This window comes from Poeciliopsis prolifica, unplaced genomic scaffold, assembly GCF_027474105.1.
Source record: "Poeciliopsis prolifica strain line A6 unplaced genomic scaffold, Auburn_PproV2 SCAFFOLD020, whole genome shotgun sequence".
NCBI lineage: Eukaryota > Metazoa > Chordata > Actinopteri > Cyprinodontiformes > Poeciliidae > Poeciliopsis > Poeciliopsis prolifica.
Genome location: NW_026562395.1, coordinates 3,000,866 through 3,020,402, shown reverse-complemented (window position 1 = coordinate 3,020,402; position 19,537 = coordinate 3,000,866). Strand labels below are relative to the sequence as shown.

The 19,537-nt window shown below is 43.3% G+C and overlaps 1 protein-coding gene across 5 annotated transcripts in view; it reads right to left on the bottom strand.

Annotated features, from left to right (window-relative positions):
* The window catches only part of pak5 (p21 protein (Cdc42/Rac)-activated kinase 5), a 61,598-nt gene extending 45,769 nt beyond the window's left edge, over window positions 1-15,829 (bottom strand). Inside the window, exons 1-2 of one of the 5 annotated variants that reach the window (XM_055044271.1) lie at window positions 15,677-15,792; window positions 15,097-15,240 (exon numbers count right to left, since the gene is read on the bottom strand). The gene's annotated coding sequence lies outside the window, so the exon portion shown is untranslated. Of the gene's footprint in view, window positions 1-15,096; window positions 15,241-15,493; window positions 15,574-15,676 lie in introns of those variants that run through there. The other 4 variants (XM_055044270.1, XM_055044273.1, XM_055044275.1 and 1 more) reach the window with 4 other exon arrangements.
* Window positions 15,830-19,537: the final 3,708 nt, after the last annotated feature.

The following is a 19,537-nucleotide window of genomic DNA, read 5'->3' as shown; positions in this document are numbered from 1 at the left end:
TTCTCCTTTGCAGGCCATTATCCACCAAAGCATGTTAAACCCTTGACTTAATCGTTTATTATTGAAAACTCAGCAAGAAGCCTTTCCTCCTGGCGTTATGGGAAAATGGTTCACGGCGAGATGTAAAAATGTAGGTTAAGGATTTGTCAAGTCAGCCGCTCTGTGGCGTGGCTGAATTTAAGAGGGCAAAGCCGCAGCGGACCGGGACAGCGGCGCCTTAAAGGAGACGTCCCCACTCCAAAGTGGGAGTGGGAATGTGTGTGAAAGTCAATATCAATATCAAGAACTTATTGAAAATTTGCTATACTGTTAAGCAAATAATTCCCCACCTGGGTTTTTCTTCAAGGTAGTCACAGAGGCAAATTTTTATGTTTAGTTCACAAAATGTGCATAAAGAGACTAAAGAGCGCAATTTGCTAAATTATAGATTAATTACTGAGGTTTTAAAGGATAACTCAAACGTTTTGTCACGTTGGTTAAATTTGTGAAGTCAAAGTGCCTGTAGGCCATCATTTATTATTTCTTTAATAACTAAATCAGCAAGACACAATTATTTCCCGCTCAACATTAAACTAAGCTTGAAATATTGGAGTCAAGCAATAAAATAGTCAGTTTTGTGTGGGAAACAGATGTTTAAATGTTTGCAGACAAAAAATTTTAAAAGTCTTTTGATACATTTGTCTTATCAGAAGAAAGAAAACCATTTTGCCATTTGTTGGTCTCTCAATTTATTTTTATTTTTTTTATTCTCAGCAATGAGAACAGGGTTTGGATTTGGTCTTTCTTAGAAAAAACACCAGATTTAACAAACTAATTCAGATTTGTGTGCACCAAAGTCTGCCTTTGAGAAAAATCACTGAATAGATACATGATCCTGTCTACTGTGAAATAAAAAAAGAACGTAAAAAGCATTGATTAAAAATAAAAACTCGGGGCGTGCTGTGGTGGCGCAGGGCTTACCACGCCCCATGTTTGGAGGCCTCAGGACTCGATGCGGAGGTCGCGGGTTCGACTCCCAGTCCCGGAGACCTTTGTCGCATGTCTTCCACCCTCTTTCCCGTCTGCCTACTGTCGAAAATACGAGCCACTAGCGCCACAAAAACTCTTCAGAGAAAAAAATTATAAAAAATAAAATTAAAAAAAACTCAGCATCCACCATCTGTGCCGAGGGGCCAAATTAGTACCATTTTTATATTATAGTATATACTATATAATTTTATATTTCACAAATCAGCAGGAGAAAACACAGAGTCTGGAAAATGACACGCTGAGAGCCATTACAGAGTAGACTACAAAAGAGAGAAGCACTCCATGTTGTACACGGGCCGATCTGAAAAGGTCTTTTTTTGTTTGTTTGTTTTATTCGCTTATTCCAAACGCATGAATATTTGGGCTTTTGCCATCCTGTGTCAACCAAAACCAGAGACACTCCACATATTATTCAGTTTCTAAATTCACACTTTCATTGTTGTGTGTGTGCGTGCGTCTAAATCCAGGGAAAACTGTACAATGACAGCATTGGGATGCGATGCCCTGATTAGCAGCATGGACATGTCACCATGACTTAGCAACATCTTTGCACGGCCACGCAGAAAGAAAGGTGTGTGAAAACTTCTTAATCCGGGTCAAGCTGTGATGAGGCCTGCTGCGGGTCACGTGATCCTAACGACAAATCATGTGAGATTTTGGTCAGATAATGCTGGTTGGAATATTTCGAGATAACAGCAGTTGACTGTGCTGTTCATGCCACTGCTTGGAGCCACATCAAGTGTCACAACTAATCCCGAGAAAGCACGCACGCAGTGATGGAGCAAAGTGTGGCCTCGTTTTAAAGAGCAAAAGGCCATGTGACCCTGCGCTCAGGACAGAAAGGAAAAGGGATGAGAAAGTCCAGCAACCGGGTCAGACGCATCCTCATGCCGCATTCGCTTGCGAAGGTTTCAGCTATTTCTCAAAATGAATTAAAAGCCGCTGGAAAAAAAAAGAGGCAAAAATAGAAAAAAGGAGAGCAGGAAGGCATGAGTAAACCCATGTATGCGTGCTCTACATCACAGCTGAGCTCCAAGCATGTCAGCGTAAACGAATCTGCCAGCAACGATCACCGTTCTTGCCTTAAATTTCAGCAAGCACAATAGTTTCATGCTCCAAATTAAGAGCGAGGCTTGCTAATAGCATTGCTCGGCAATTGCAGTGGAAACAAACAACAGTGCAGCCACAATGCAGGGTGGAGGGGGTGGGGGGTTATCTCCGTAAGACAGCCCACTGTGACTCACGCCTCCAACAATAGACCACACATGGGAGCAGAGAGATAAGTCTAACCTACAAACGGAGCAGTGATACTTATAAAACATTGATTTAGTTGCGCTGCAGTGGACCAATCACGTGCCATCATCTCCTCCGTCCCCGTGCCCCAACTACACACTTTTAAACCAGTCACTCAGAGCCAACATCTGACTACTTTCTCTTCCCCTCCATTTGTCTGTGGCTACAGATAGTAGATGGATACCTGGTGACCTACATTGCCAGTGGTCACTTCTCCGCACAATACGGTGTAAAAAGCAGCCCACAGTCTTGAGCTATAAAATGCATGAAGTCCTGTTAAAAGGTCTGAATAGTGTTGCGTTTAAAGGACTGCGTCGATTCTGTAAAACAGCATGGTGTCAAAGGTTCAGGGTAAAAGCACGCAGATAAGCTATTCTTGACTGAATGAAGGTTAAGTCAAGCGGGTCGCCCCTCTAGATCTTTCACAGATTTTCTGAGAGAACAACACCTCTAATAAGACGAAGGACGCTGCGAAATGTGACCCACGTTGGGTCGAAAAAGTATTTTGTCATACACGTTTCATATATCGTACTGTAATTTAATGTGGCAGGCTGACACAATGCAGCGCACGCTTCATAGATACAAACAGAAATCAGAAAAGATTGGCATGCACTTAATTCAGCAACTCCCGGATCAATACTTCAACCAATCAACTCTATTTATGTCAGTAGGTAGATTTGGTGACAATTTTTCTTGATAACATAGCTCAAGTTGAGCCAGACTTGGTTTCAGAGTAAATCCGGACCGCAATCTTTGAGTATCAAATTACAAACAGGTGATTATTTAACTTCCAGAGCCAATTTGTGGTATAGATTTCTTTTATTGATCTTCGAGTACAGGATTGCTAATTACATATGCTTGCCACTATATCCAGATTCTTGTTTTTAGGGGAAAAAAAATGAAACATTATATCCTCCTCTACAAAATCCCAGTGACATACATTGAAGTTTGCGGTTGTCACATGAAAAATTACTGTAAAGCCCTGCATATCGCACTGGTAACAACCTAGGAAGAAACTATCCCTTGGACCTGCCAGAAAACAGGCTTCACTGCCATTTACGTGCAGATAATCGATTCTCGTTGCTTTCAGTTGAGTATAAACAGTGTTCCCCACAGGCTGGATCTGAAATCTGACTAAAGTGCACGTTTTACGAGCTATTATTGGCTTCTGCGAGGTCGTCTTCCAGCTTTTGCACAGGATGAACGATACATAGGGATTCAGAATGCATGCAGGCCAATATTAAACTCTCTGCAGGCGGCAATATCTGTGAGGCCTCGAGGCTGCGTCCGACGCGCAATGCATGAGATATTGCAGTGTAGCTTCCACAGGCAAGTACTGTACTAAACGAGGCAGAGAAAAACAGCACCGAATGGTTAGGAGTGTCAGTGGTATTGATCTGACAAATGGCAATTCAATTTAGGCACAGGTCCAACAACAATATACAGTAGATGGTCAACATGGGCAACAGACTACATCTAAACTCAAGCTGTCCAAACAGGCAAACCCCTGACTTTTTTATTTAAACCCTCACATTTTTGTAAAGGTGTAGCAGAGGTCAGATGAGTGACGGTGAACAAAACTTGTATCGAAGCAACATTTGAATTTTCGTTTTATCGCTCAGTAGTTAAAAAACATGTTTGATGTGCATCACTGGTCATTTTTGAAAGTGGTTTAAAAACTTTCTAAACCTCATTTCACGTTACATTTCACTGCAACTTTGCCGACTCCCCTAAGATTGGTCTGAAGAAATGTTCCTGTTTATGGTCCCGCCGCCCCCCCTTAAATGGGATTTACGCCCTTGCATTAAACACTGCCGTCTTAAACAAACGACAACTTGTAACAGAGTTGATTGAGGTATCAGGTAGGTCATGTTTTTCACAACCAATCCAAGAGGCAGAGACAATGAGTGGAGTTAGATCTGCTGTTTCCTGTGCTGAATAATTTAAAACTACATACAGTAAGATAATGGTAGGTAACACGTCAACCCCTCGCTTGATGTCAATAAAATAAATCAATACACACACGCAGTGGGTTTTTTTGTGTGTTTTTTTTTTCAGGTTTCCTGAACATAAAACGAGGTATCTCCGTTCTGGACAGAAAACATATGTGGCCCGTTTAGCAGAAGGAAGAATTCTGGGCTTAGGCTCCAGCCGGAGAGTGTTGCTGGAAAACTACATCTGACTCTTCACAACACTGACTCTTGACTACATGCACAACTAAATATAGCCCCTTTTCTCTCTTCAGCACGCAACTTTTGAGCTAATGTGGGCCGCCAGGCAGTGGTGGGCCTTGGTGTGAAAAGAGGACGCGCGTCCAGCGGAGACGTTCCCCTCAGCGGATCGGAGCTGCGCGGCGACTGGGGCTCAGCCGCAGACTCATACCAGTCCGCATGACTTCCCACGCTGATGTCTGCTGATAACGCACCGGAATTAGGACCACGGCGGGTTCTGAATGCGAGGGGTGCAGAAAAGACGAGTCTGTTCTCAATCCCAAACATTTCTACCCCAGATAAGAAACTGCATGAACTCCTGAAAGGTGATCATGCTTCTTTTTTGACATTGTGAAACACTTTCACAACTCCAGATACCAGTTTATCGTCTACTATCTGCGATTGTTGTTCTGTGCAGGCCTTGCCGAACCGCATCACAGACCGGGTTAACTAGAAAAGAAAATGTTGAAGAGTCTACATGCAACAAGGAGCTTCTATCTAACTAAGAAGCTCCTGGCGACGATGTAAATTAATAGTCAGTCAGCAAAACAAATGATTGTAGATTGCTGAGCCACTGACAGGGTTTGGTCATTTATGTCATCGTGCTGCCTCGATGAAACACTAACACACACACACCGACTCACACCAAGAGGACTGAGTGAAGACAGCTGAGAAAGTAGCAGCCATCGCTTCCTCGTCTGCTTACGAACCACAAGGGGCAGAGTAATCACCCCCCTTAAACAGAATGTTTCCTCCTGCCGAGTTCACATACACGCATACACACACATGCATTGATCCATGATCCATTTCTGCAGATGGATAAATTGTAAGGAATGAAATAATCGTACGAGGCAGAGGAAATAAAGAGGCTTCGCTGGAAGGCTAATCGTACTTCAAGGGGGAAAACAAACCCAAATAATTCACATTGCATTGTAGCATGCTGCATAAAAAGCACACAATTAGGAGAACTGTTTTATAAATGGAGCACAGCATAAGAAGTAAGACGGTTCTCTGCGAGGCTAACAAGGACAAGAGACCTTGATCCTGCTATGAACTTAAAAAAAAAACCTTAGTTTGCTGTTAAACTGACAAATAGTTGGTACAACAGAATGAACCACACCCAAACCATCTGAATCAACTTTCTGGAGACGCATCTTTTCAGTAATTTATTCCAATTCTCAGTAGATTCTCTCATTAGCAGTTAGCAGATACCCAAAGACGCAAAACAAAGAAAAGCAGCCCATTTATATTACAGCGGCATACACGTTCCCCTTCCTCCTTCCTCCTTCACTTCCCCTCTCTAATGCTGATTGAGGACTTGCGCCTCTTAAACACGCCAGGGGGTTCAAAGGAAGCTCTTGCCAGGATTAATTGGAGCTACATGTGAGTGTTCAACAACTAAAGCTGCTCAACAATGAAGCGGCTTCAATGAAACCGAAAGCCAGTGTAAAAACAAACTCCCCTGGAGTACAAATAGCTAACAAATGCATAGACCTGTTAAAGCACGCTTGCAGAAAGCTGGTGTAAGTCAACGTGCAGAAGCAGTGAAACCCCATCTCACTTGTTTCTGTTTTTGTAAAGTTCCTATCAATAACTTGAATGCAGTTTGTTAGGATCTCATGGAGGGAAGTTTTGACAGATGCCTGCCTGTAAGTGGTATATTTCAAATCTGGCAACTTATTTTAAGATTTAAATGTCTGGGTGCCTTTGACTCGAGTGACCTTTCTTAATGTCTTGAAAATGTTGGCGGCACGAACAGAAATTTTTGCTACATGAACGTAGCACAATTTTGTCTGATTTGACGAAGGTGAAGGGGCCAACTTGACTCATTTCAGTATATACGTTCTCTATGATCTGTATACATGGCTGTATGTTTACGTCTTTGTCCAGCTCGTCTTCTTTGTCAATGGTGGCTCTCTTCTTGCCAGGACTTCGTTGAGATTTGTGGAGCGTATCCCTAGAAGCGATGCTGTTCACCTCAGCTGTTACCTCCCTTTCTCAGGTTAGGCGGACTGCCGCATATCGCAAGGTTTGTTCTTGTTTCACACTCTTCCTGTATCTGATAGTTTGGAATATGTCCTTTGAGATGCCCCCTTAAACTAGCCCTGCTTTAAACTTCAGCCCTGAGAAATTTCCTGAAGGTTTCTATAAGAGCATCGGAGTGCGTTGCCCTTCCATTAGTCGAATGCTTCAATCAACTGAGCAAGTGCATACGAGAGCTCTGTTCTTGTAGAGCGGCATTAACCGCCTCCCTAAAAGTGTGTGTGTGTGTCATGTTGCTGCATATTTATTTAGTCTTGCAACACTTCCAACACTGGCTTGTGAGTTTATGCGTCTCCTTGTGCAGCAATTATGCAGCACACAAAAATGTTCACGCAAATGATGACAAAACATTCCAGTGGGGGACTTTTATGTCCCCTGACTTCCAGGCTAACCACTAAATCAAGATATTGGTTCTTCATTTGCAAGCGAGAGATGAATCCCATCCAAGCTGCGACATTCTCCACCCCCAAATGCGCACATCATCAACGTGTCGGAGCATTTGTCCAGGAGGCCGACTCGGTGTTGACAGTCCCGACATGTGAACCCGTCCTCTGTGTTTGACCAGAAGCATGGCAGGAATCCTGATTGAAAGCTCAAACCGGGAATTGAATGGAACTCGTTTTTATGGAGCCACAAATCAAATGATAGGGCAGATTTGATTGCTTTTCCTCAAATAAATCATTATCCACTGACCTAATCTAGTCGGAAGGTAATCTATCCTGCATAATTAGTTTACCAAAATGGAGCTCTGAGGTGCCTGTAATGCTGATTGTAAGGATTTTAGTCTATTAGTCTGTACAAATGGGATTCCAAGAGGTTTCTGACGAGTGTGAGAGGAATGTTTGGCTCCTGTCAAGTCTCAACCATTGTTTTGCAAAACACAACGGCTCTACAAAAACCATACCATTATTATCATATCTACTGGTGACTGCCTGTTTAATACCAGCATCTTGTCAGAGGACACAACCAATATTGTGTCCTCTGACAAGATTGGCTTAGTTTACAATTAAGTCAATCTGGAATATTTCCTTTGTAAAATCAAAAAATGATAAATGTCTTGGATTTCAGGGATTTAGGAAGACAGACCATTGGATCAATAATACTAAAGCATTGGTTCTCTACACGTGAAACTGTAGAATATGAACTTTGATGTCCAGCTAAGCAGGGCAATCATAAATCTTTGCACATGTCAAAATATTCAGAGAAGCCCTATTCGAGTTCAGAGGTACAAGTTCAGTTCAAATGTCAAAGCAGTGACCCAATAATAACACAATTTAAACTCATGCTAAGTTATGCAAACACTCTGTCTGCGCTGATGAAGATTTCCCCCACATGCTGGACTGCTTGACGTGGCTCCTAGTGAGAGCAGCCTTACTTCCTGATTATTTCAGCTCATAAATACTTGACCGATTTTGGATACTCGGAAAACATTGTGAACTTTCATCATCAGGTTTTTCGTCCTGAAACGTGAAAAAAGGAAATCGGGAGCAAGCATCAAAAGTGAAGCGCTGTAAATTCAGACTAGACAACGTCTGTGATGGGTTTGCAGACTTCTGTGCAACAAAATTAGAGCATGCAACTATTACGCTCTGTGGCTGGAGAACACTGAATAAAACAGTGAAAGCCCACTGCTGCTCCATCAATGTTTTTTCAGCTCCATTTGAAATGTGACTAAAGTGACTCACTCTTGCTATTCTTACTTTTATTATTATTTTTTTTGTACATCCATTTGAAATTGATAGTCACTTGTAAGCTTTCAAAATCTTCCTGGTCAAAGGTCGGTTTGAACAGGATCAGATACCTGATGGTGGCGGCGGCAGTCAGTCACACTGAGCCGCTGCTGCTGCATGTTTTTGTCACGATTCCCTCCCAGATGGCAGATGCAGAGTGGATGCAAAGAGGATGCCGTGATGCAACCTTTCCTGCAACTGCAGCCCGCATCATCAACCTTTGAAGTCTCCCAATGGGGGCGTGGGGATATGGGTGTCAATGATGAATCAAGCTGAGCTATAACGAACGTCCCTATTCATGTCTGCTTTGATGCAATTCCACCTGACTGATCTCAAATCACAGAACAAAACAGTGAGACGCCGCTGACAACGCCGACTCGCAGCCCGACAGAGACTCCAAAGATCCCTCCGGGTTGCTTTTCTCTGTTTTTTCCTCTCAGCTTCATCCTCGCGTCTTCCGCTCTTACTCTGTCATCACTTGTGAAGCTAAAATCAGAGGCTTCGTCGTCGGTTTTTGGATTGGCGTTTCACAGTAAAAGCCTCCGACCTCTTGCTTCTTCGGCACACATCGCGCTGCACTCGCAGCAGCTGATCCCAATTGTCAAAAACGGGAGCAAAAGTGACTGGTGGTTTGTCCACTAACAGACGGGACGTCACACATTTCATTCGAGAGTGGTGCCTCATCGCTTTTTATCCTTTTGCTCATTTAATAAAATGAGCAAAAGGAGCTGAAAGTTCTTTGTTCTGTTTCGCACCCAACCGTCAGTTTGACCAGATAATGCAGTTGGTGTGGCTCTAAATGACTAAATGTTAAATAAAGGCAATAAATGGCCACCCTGAACACAACATGAATAATTGACGACACATTGCTGAACTGCAACAGAGTGTTGTTCGGAAGGAGACGTCATTTGGGGAGTGATCCTTCTAACAATAGCTTAGCCTTTTGACAAACCAAAACCAAATTCACAGAGGGTCTTGCTCACAGTCCTTGAACTCACCCAATAGTAGGATTTCCTGTGACAGATCAACACAAAGCACAGCATAATCGTAACGTACGTGAAAACAAACACAACCCTACTGTCGCAATGACCAATAAATCAATTAACCAATTAATCGCATGGTAAATTAGAGCAAACTCAATTATTTTTATTTGCATGTTGTGTTGTTTTTCCTCTTCGTCTACCTAAAACTGGATGACCAAACTCTTCAGTTTGGTGTTTTTTGTCTCACTCAGCCCCCTTTTTTTGAAGGGCAGTTCTGTTTCCAGAGTCATCATTATTCATTTTATTTGTTGTTTTGTTTATTTATTTTGGATATTCAAAATGTCTTCCAGTTCCAGCGTTAAATGTTAATTAGAATTTGAAGTTTATTGATCTTTTCTTGCATTATTACCATTATATTGCTGGAAAATGGTCTCAAAACAACAATATAATCGTTTATCACAATAACTTCTGGAACAATTTATTGTCCAGTAAAATTTGTTATCGTGACTGGCCTATGGAGCACACCCATGTGAAGTGCATAAATATTGCTGAGGACGGATGAATGGCATTTATTTATGAATCTAAACTGCAGGGATTTCAGAGAGGCTTGTGTGGTCTATCACATGAAATCCCATCAGGTTATGTTGGGGTTTGAGATTTTTATGTCACGAAATGTAAAAACGTTTCGGGGACATGGATACTTCTGCAGCCGTTAATGATTACAAATGCAGCAACCAAATGCGAAACAAATTCCCAGCAGGACGAATTTGGCTATGAAAATGAGGGAAATGACACTTTTTCACGTTAGGCTGAATAAGGTGCGAACCCATCATGTTGCCCTCAGTCACCGACATTAGAAACTCAGGAAACACGGAACGTTTCTTTATATACAAGTACCGAAAGTACGTGTTTTTTTAGGAATTTGTGTAGCCAAAGTATATCACCCTGCAGCTTTAGGTTTGAACTTGACATGCAGCTTCTGGGTTTTTTTACCAGAACAGTGACAGTAAATAAATAAACAGTGCTGAGAGGACAAAACTCAGCTTATAAATAAAAAATAGTAGGTTAAGAAAACATTAAGTCGAGGTTTTACAAAATAAAGTGTGCGCTTATAAGAAGTTTGTCTTGACTGCATTTTTCTTTTTAAAACTTTCTTAAGCTACAGTCCTGTTTTATTCAAGCAGAAGTTCAGCATCGTGAGAAATGTGCTTCTTTATCAGGATGCCCAGGCACAGACCATAACATCGTCTATGCCTGGCAACCTGGAGTCGATGGCAAAATTTCAGGCAGAAACAGGAAGTCCCTGTGCAGCTGCTAAAATGTGCCACATACCAGCATGGAAGAATCCTAACAAAAATTGCAACACTTACTTCATTTGTAATATTGGACTGGATGTCTAAGCCCAATGTCAATATGCAAATTTGTGTATCTTCATATTTCTCTGATCTTTTTTTTTCTCTGCTTTTTGTTGTATAAGGATTTTAAAATCTGCTAATTCAGAATATCAAAACTTTTTCAAGAAGGTTTAAAATCAAACGCAAGGAGACAATCAGTTTGTTGCAGCTGGATATCATCTGGAACAGGGGATGCAGTTCATCAAATTTGATAAATAAGCAAAACTACCTGCACTGCCTCAGCTCATTGGAAAAAAAGTATTTTTTTGTGTCCGGTTACTGATGTGCAGTGCGCCGCAGGGCTGGCAACAATCTTCCTTTGAATGCAAGGGGGGAAAAAAATCTCTGGTAGATTTGAAAAATAAAAACAAACAATGAAGACGGAAAACTAGTGTCGCATGTTAGCATTAGCACTTCAGCTAACTGTTCAGAATCAAAACGTTGCTGAGAGAGACATATGTTCAGAAACAGAAATCTGACTCACAGAAGGTCTCCTCAGGCCAAACACAGTTATGCTTAACAAATTAGGGCAACAGCTGGATGCTGCTACTGGCGGAAACGACAAAGAAAACGACAGGAAGTGGCAGGAGGATGACGGTGCAACTTATTGTTGTTTGTTTTTTAAAGACTTGAACAAACATCTCCATGTGTAACTTCAACTGAGTTTCTGGTTTAATGGAAACACAGCAATTGCGAAATAGAGTTTTTTCACCATGAGCAGAACGTCGACTAAGTTTTGCACACATCTGTAACGGAAACGCAGCTAATGGGTGAGATTGGCAGACGGCTCCAAGAAGGATCTGACCACAAATACTTTAACCAAACAGGGTTACACTACAGTATTAGGAGGTAGATTGTTCTAACTGGGTTCTCAGCTGGAGAATGGTACATTTTTTGTCCAACGACTGAAAGGATTTTTTTTGTTTGATTGCGATTAATTAATTTCCTTCCCAGAAATAAATGAAGAAATGGATATTTAATGGGGTTGTCCTAATTTTTTAATGGCTGTATCTGGGACAAGAAAATCCTGAATGGAACATTTGTAATGTTAATAATTATTGGGAAAAAAAATAAACGTAAAGATGAAGCACACAAATACCCCCAGCACAATAGCCACCGAAACGCAGCGGCTCCCTCAGCCTGGAGGGCAGATGACAAAACTATGAGGCCCAGTTGTGGGCCTCAGAGCAGAAGAGGCAGATGCAGCACTCTGCCGCCTCAAGGCATCAATGGGTAATCAAGCTTAACTAGGCCTCTTCATCAGCGCCCTCTGAAGCTTTAACCTTATGACCGGCGCGCACACACAACTTTTACACTTTGTGTGTAAAAGTTGTGCAAGTGTGCAAAGAGTAAAACATAATTAGCAGTTGGTGGAAACCACAGTACTTGCACAGAAAAAAAAACAAAAAACAAAAACACAGCATTAGCTCATCTTTGCCTGGTTAGATGACTGAATGTACGACTCCTTCTGACTCTTACGTAACTGTAAATCTGTGGAAACAGCAGAGGCTGCCTCCTCACAGACACCGGCGGAGCAGTCTAGTGCCGAACCATAGGGACTAAAATAGTTTGTCATGTGTTCATTATCACTTTCCTCTTTCAAGTGCTCACCCCACATCCAGAAGCATTCAACACAAGAGGCCCATCGAGTGGGTCCATGCGAGCACGCATGTGTGGGCGTGCGCGCTTGAAACGGATAGAGAGAGAGAAAGAAGAGAGAGAGAGAGAGAAAACGACGGCTGCGAAAGGAGAAGAAGAGCATGATGTATGATGAGGATGAGGTTGTGGGATTGTGATAACTTCAAAGGTTATTATTATTATAACTGCAGGCTGAAGCCATGCTCTGGCATCCCTCAAGCTTTGATCATTATGTAAAGCTGTTGTGCTCAGCGTTTGGGGCTGAATACGGGGAAGGTGCGAGCAGGCGAACGCCAACCAACACATTGACTCAGCTCAGAAGTGTCTTCGGGTTGTTTTTTGGGTTTTTTTTTTTACAGTAAATACACCCAATTGCTTTCTGAAGGACATGCAAAGAGCGCCCTTAAATCCCTCCTTGGCGAGTCAGCACGGCGAGAGCGACGGCAAGCCGTGCACTTAGAGACGCACGCAGCCAAATCCACGAGTTTCGTCCTGACGCCACTTCTATCACTTCGGCTCTGTTTTTTGGGGGGTTTTGTTTCGTTTTGAGGCGGCACATAAACGGGTCATGTTTATTGAAGCAATGCTTCGCTCCTCTGGATGAAAAGACTTTAAAAATGTAACTTTGCGTTCGATTACTGCGATATCGTAAACCAAAGAAAACATGAAAATAGAATTTACTGTTTTGCAAAGCTATGCTACAGCTTCCTTGCAGTCCTGCAAGCGTTTTCAATACTTGCTTCTCGCATTGGAAGCGTTCTACTTTGCGTCCTCCAGTTTTCCGTAACCCATTCGGCCTGTTTGGACTGAACGAGAAGGATTCTGGGTAGTTCTGTGTCAACCTGTGATCCATACGGAATGAGTCGGCGAGAGCTCCGCAAGATAAATGACAGATACCCGTGTCAAAACGTACAACAGTAACACCATCTCTGAGCAACTTCAGTTTCCTGTAAACACAGGATGCTGATGTTCAATCTCTGCAGAACGAGTTTAGAAAAATCTGAAAACAACATCGCGTGGAAATTGGTGTCCTTCAATCTCAGGAAAACCCTGATTATTTTATCTCAAACTACCTGTCGACATCTCACAGCGTGATTTCTTTCTTTCTTCTTCTTTTTTTTAAGTCCCAATGTTGGAGGCTTTCAGAGACAACGGTTGTTTTGGGTTCGTTGTGGGACAAATTCGACTGACTGGTTCAGATCTAATCACATGCTATCCTTAATTAAAGACGCTCTGATCAGGCTTTTTCTGGTTGGCGTCACTTTCTGTCCTTCTAGGTGTGAAGGAGGAGCAGCGGTGCGTCCCGTCAGCAGACACGCATCACCGGGCGTCTTTCACATAAACCGGACGGACGCATTCCTGCTGACTCAGAACAGACTACTTACTGGAATTTTGCTATGGATAATTTTAATCGCAAGTTGCGATAAAAGGCATTTGGCTGGAAGTGGGTGAGGTTATTTAATGGGGAATAATGGGAGAATCTGACTTCTGCAGTGCGAGTTCGCCCTTAACACGTTGACTCCAATTTATGTCTGAAGACAGCAACACTGACCAGAAACGATGCGTTGCAGGCAATGCATCGTTCATCCAGCGTGTTTTTGAGTTAAAACGTGTTTGAAGTTGACAGAAAATGTTAAAATATCACTTGATAATTCTGTGTTATTAAACAATTGGTAGATTAATACCTGAATGCCAACTATAAAGTCTTAAAATATGCAAACATTTTCAATAGACTGAAAAAAAAAAAAAAGACAAAGCAATGCGTAGCCTGGTGGGGGCTCAAGAAAAGCCTGGTGGCCCGCCAGGCTTATGATACATCGGGAGGAAACCCTGTGCCCGATTATAGCCTATTATATGATATACAGTATATTACAAATGCATAAAATAATTTCCTAATAGTTGCTGATTCAGTTTTGATCCATTTGGTGAAAAAAAAAAATCCCCCTCATCAACAAAACAAAAACAAAATGCACACAATTCGGAGAACACATGCTGAACACAATAATGTCCTTTGGAAGCAAAACCAGAAGCTTTTGGGGGGGAAGGGTTGCCAGCATCCCGGATACTTTCCAGTCTTGTGGGTCAATTTCGGACTGAGAAAACGAAAAACAAGCACAGTGCAGTCAAAGATAATGAGCTTTATCAGAGCCAATTTAATGTCATCCCCCATTTCTGGTTGACTCATTTGTGCGAGAAAAGCCACAAAAACAAAACACTTTGAGCTTTTTGAGTTCACAGTCCTATCACCTCCTGGTAAAGAACAACTACCTCAGAAAGACCCCCCCGACCGGAGGTCTGAGTTAGCCTCCTTCATGTTTGCATCACTGTCAATGATCTCTCCGCTGTGTTTAGGGGCCTCCTGACAGCCTGTTATTGTCTCCCCTATGATCAGCGCTGCTATTAGGGCAATTAGGAGCTTGGGGAGAGGAGCCCCTGCTCAGAGTGCCAAGCCACCACTTTTAATTTTCGTCTACACGTTCTTATCCGGGCTGAAGTAGGGGGGGTGGGAGGGAAAACAAAAAAAACAGGCCATCTGTTCCTGCTCCTACCTGGCCTGCATTAGCCACAGCACAGTCAAACCAAAGGCTGTCTGCGAGATTTAGCACTTAAAAAAAAAAAAAGCCAAAATAATCAAAAGGCCTTCAAACGTCACGTCCACCTGCAGAGTGGATAAGGATAGGAGACGCTCTATGCATGTAGCAGCAGGGACAGACATGCACATGCACTAATAATGCTGCTGCTGCTGCTGTTTTTTGTGGTTGTTTTGTTTTTTTACCTTCGACCTCCAAGCACTGACAGCAATTCCTCTCGGTGTGTGAGCATCAGTGAGGTTGTTTGTTGGAAAGGAGAGCGTCGAGGGAAGCGTCTGCATTTAGGCGTGCTATCCACCGGGTTTCAACACCAAGGACAGCGGCCGACGCTACGATTACACACACACACACACACACACACACACACACACACACACACACACACACCAGGAAAACGTAAAGAAAAAAAAAGGAAAGGAAATAAAGCGACAGATTTCTTTCCTGCACGGACGCGTCGTAAGCAGCGACGCGCACCAGCCCAGTATGACGCTGCTGTTTTCAGCGTGGAAGCGCAGGGTTTCACCCGAACCGAGCCAGAACCAGAGGCACGGAACTAAAACATCATCGGAGCAAGAATTTCACCTCAGCAGAAGCTGCTGATGCTTCTTCTTCTTCTTTCTGCTCTTCAAACCCTCCTGTGCCAGGAGACAGCAGCAGCAGCAGCAGGCAGGGAGGCAGACACATTTTTTTTTTTTGGTGGATTTAACCGTAAACGCATCGTCAAAACGGCGCCTTCCCGACGTCCATCCTGCGCTGCGCACCTACCTGCTTGTGCTGGGGCGGGGGGGCTCGAAGAGCTCACATGTCCCGTCGGCCTGCGCGTTTTCCCTCCGCTCCTGTTGACGTTATTAGAGGGACGAGCACCGCTACGTGTCTGCCAGCGCCATGTTATTATCTCTTTTGGAGCGGAGGACTGTGCGGTCCTGTGCGCCACATCCGGGCTGCTGGGGGAAGAGCGAATGAGCGCCGAGCGGGGCGGAGAGCTTGGCTGGGGGGACGTGGGAGCACCTGTACTGGTGCGGCACCGGGGGGCCACTGCCCACTCACACGGACACGGCAAGGCTCACGTCTGCACTGGAGGTTCAGACTGCGAACCATGTGCTGATACTTACTATAGGAGAGTATTTTTAAAAATAATAATAATATTAATAAATACAGGAGTGTTTTTATTCCTTGAAAGAAAATAGATCCGAACTCACAGTAAATATCGAGACCTTACTAAAGCACTGGCTTTTTTTTTTTCAAACGTGATTTTTTTTTTTTCAAAATCAACGTTTGGCAAGAAAGAGGTGGTGTATATATATATATATATATATATATATATATATATATATATATATATATATATATATATATATATATATATATATGTATATGTATGAAATCACTGCAAAAAATAATAATATAAAAAAATAGAATAAACAGAACACAAGAAAGTAAGTAGCTAAACACAAAGGACTGAACAAGTATGGAAAAACCTGAATGGCACTAATGATAGAAAGCCTCCCAGTCCAAGTGAAGACAGGAACTTAAAAAGTCCACCAGTGGGCCTCGGCTGTGTTTATAACACAATCAAAGATGGTTGGCTTCCATTGGAAGGTGTTTAAGGCATGAGACTGTTTAGGCCTCCTGCATTTTTCAGGTTTCTAAAATACAGAAACCTGCATGGTTTCGATGGGCATTTGCCACTTTCCACTCACTTCAAGATATGCACCTTGTGCACGCTTAAGTCATGGTTGTGCTGTGTGATGAAATGCTGAAACGCTTCCCTAAAGCGCAGCGTTTTCACGCAGAAACGCGTGATTGCAACTTGCCACCTCCCCTCCGAGTGAATGGGAGTGAGCGCCAGGTGAAATGCACCCTGGGATCCTTTTTTGGGTTGCTGGGAGACGAATTGAAAATCAAGTTTCTCTCTGAAACTCCTGGTGCAAACGCCACAGACTGAAAACGGGACACGTCTGCCTTCCTCTTCAATCCTCCCAAACAAAATAAATAAATAAATAAAAAATCTCCTGGGAAATGCGAACCCCTGCCAGCGAAGGGAACACCCCTCTGGCTCCAGACTATTTACAGCTGAAGCTTAACTTATCATGGGTTTTCTTGACGCCCACATCTATTTTTCACATTTGGAAGTCATTGGGGGGGAGGAGGAGGAAGAGGAGGAGGAGGAGATCGTGTTCTCTCACCCACACTGCGTATGAGTTACAGAGTGGGATCGGTTCAGGCTGCAGCAGCAGTTTCAATCACGCTGAAACTACCAGCATGTATTAGGATCTCTGGACACGAGCGACCAAAAGTACAGCTTGGTCATGAGAGAAGGCAAAAAGGATGGAAAGTATTGCTTTTTGCTTAATCTGAAAAGTGTGGCATACATTTGTACTTCAAAAAAAAAAATTAAAAAAAACGGTGGGCGTGACTTTCTTCTTTCTTCTCTCAGTGTTTGTCTTGTGGAGGAAACAGAACATCTCGCTCTGCCAACAGTGAGATGTTCCTCTCTCTCCCACCTCAGGGGAAACTTCTCTGTCTCCATCTAGTGGTGGACTGTGGCGGTGCGTCACAGGTGGACCGTGCTGACGGTTCACGTCAACACAAAGAAGAGCCAAAGAAAGAAACACACACACACACACACACCCACACACACACACACACGCCGCTGTCCCCAAAGGAACTGTAACAATATTGTATCTCCCTCACGCTTACTATCTCTTCCCCCTGAATTCATCTTTCACTCGGTCTTTGAGCGCACAAAAGCAAAAAATAAATGAATAAGAATAATCCTAAACGCTGCATGTTTGCGCTTCACTCGTTCAGTTATTGCGCGTTTCGGAAGAGAGATGAAGAGGGAGAAGAGGCTGCAGCCTCCGCCGTCGCTTTTGGAGAGTCCTTCTCCTGCCAGAGCCTCTTCTGCCTCTTCTGCCTCACAGCAGCGCGCCCCGCAGCTCCCTCCTTTGTCTCCCATTGGCTGAACAGACAGGAGAACGTCTCCTGAGAGTGACGTCATCATTCCCCGCCTCTCGCCAACAGGATCATGTCGGGACCACATGGCAGACATCCATCAGAGTGGAGCACTGTCATTTGCTCTCAAGCTGAAACTGTGTGTGTGTGTGTGTGTGTGTGTGTGTGTGTGTGTGGTGTGTGTGTGTGTGTGTGTGTGTGTGTGTGTGTGTGTGTGTGTGTGTGTGTGTGTGTGCTATTCATCAAATTAGTCCTGCAGCTGAGGCCAAATTTGAGTTCTTAGATGGGTGGAGGATGTTGGTCGGTTTGGGCCCTATGGAGGCCGCATGCTGCCAACAATATGCATAAGAAGGAACGAACCCTTCTGAACGACGCTGTCCAGCAAAGTCGTGTGAAACGCTCGACAAATTTTGCAACACATCTTGGAAGAACGTTGATTTCCTGAGGCAAATCAACGCAGGGGAAAACAAATATTTGTGTTTTTTAATTATTATTTTTTACTCCTATGGTTAAAAATCTGAAAGGTGCGGTGTGTGCGTTTGGAGTCGCCGAGGGAAACGCTTTGGAAACGAGTTTTTAGCGGAGTGATCGCTGCAGATTTGGCACATGGAACCATGGAAGGACTGTTTTTCACAAAACGTCTCAGTCTAAATCAGATTAACACGAAGTTAACCCCAACCCTTTTCCTCCAATTTAACTATCCTGCCTGGAACCATTTTGCAAAACAAAAAAAACAAAAAAATCCTTCTCTTCCGCCTTGTAATGATGTAGTCTGACTTTCACATAAAATCCCACTAAAATCCAGTGAATTTCCTTGTTCCAATATTCGTTCAGGAGACTATAAACTTCCATTCGCCACAGCAGGCAGATCAATGTGAGAGGGCATTGCTCTCATTGCTTAGCAAGACGGCCATTGTGGCAGCACTAAGTTTCAGTTGTTGACATGAAGCCAAGAGGCTTTTAGACTCAGAGATGACAGCCATCAGTGACAGAAAAAGGTTTGCGGTAAACGTAACGTAAAGCTCTCCGTCTGTAGCTGAAAAAAAACAACAACAACAAACAAAAACCAGCAGCAAGACCCGCTGGCTGCCAGATTATGTCGAGCATTTGCAGTTTCAGACATTCTTCCAGCTCAGATGACAGGTAATCTAATAACGAGGTGATGCGAGGCACATTCAACTGCGTGAACCCACGAGTGTTGTTGTGATGCCGTTCCCATGGGGACTTATTGGATAATCGCAGGAAAAATGTACCTGCTTTGAGCCTGACCCTGCGATCGCTCATGGTTATGGAGAGCAGAGCGGCGCTGCATGGCGGAGAGAGGCTGGCGGGAAAATGTTGAGCATTAAAGCAGAAGTGGGAGTTTTACCAGAAGGGAAACTATGAAATGAGTGTGGAGGTGAAACAGGAGGTAGTGTGTGACCTTTGTAGCCATCAGTGTGTGTGTGTGTGTGCGAACACACACACAAGCATCCTGACTTCCTCGTCTATCTTCGGTAATTGCGTTACTCTTCGAGCGTTTCACAGTCTCATGACTGCTCAACGGAGAAATGGACCGCCGTCAGCGTGAAAAAAAACAAACAACAATCCATTGTTCTGTTTTTTAAGACTTGGTTTGGTGAAATAAAGAGAAACTTTCTGGAAGAACAGTTCAATTTTGCCATGTTTACA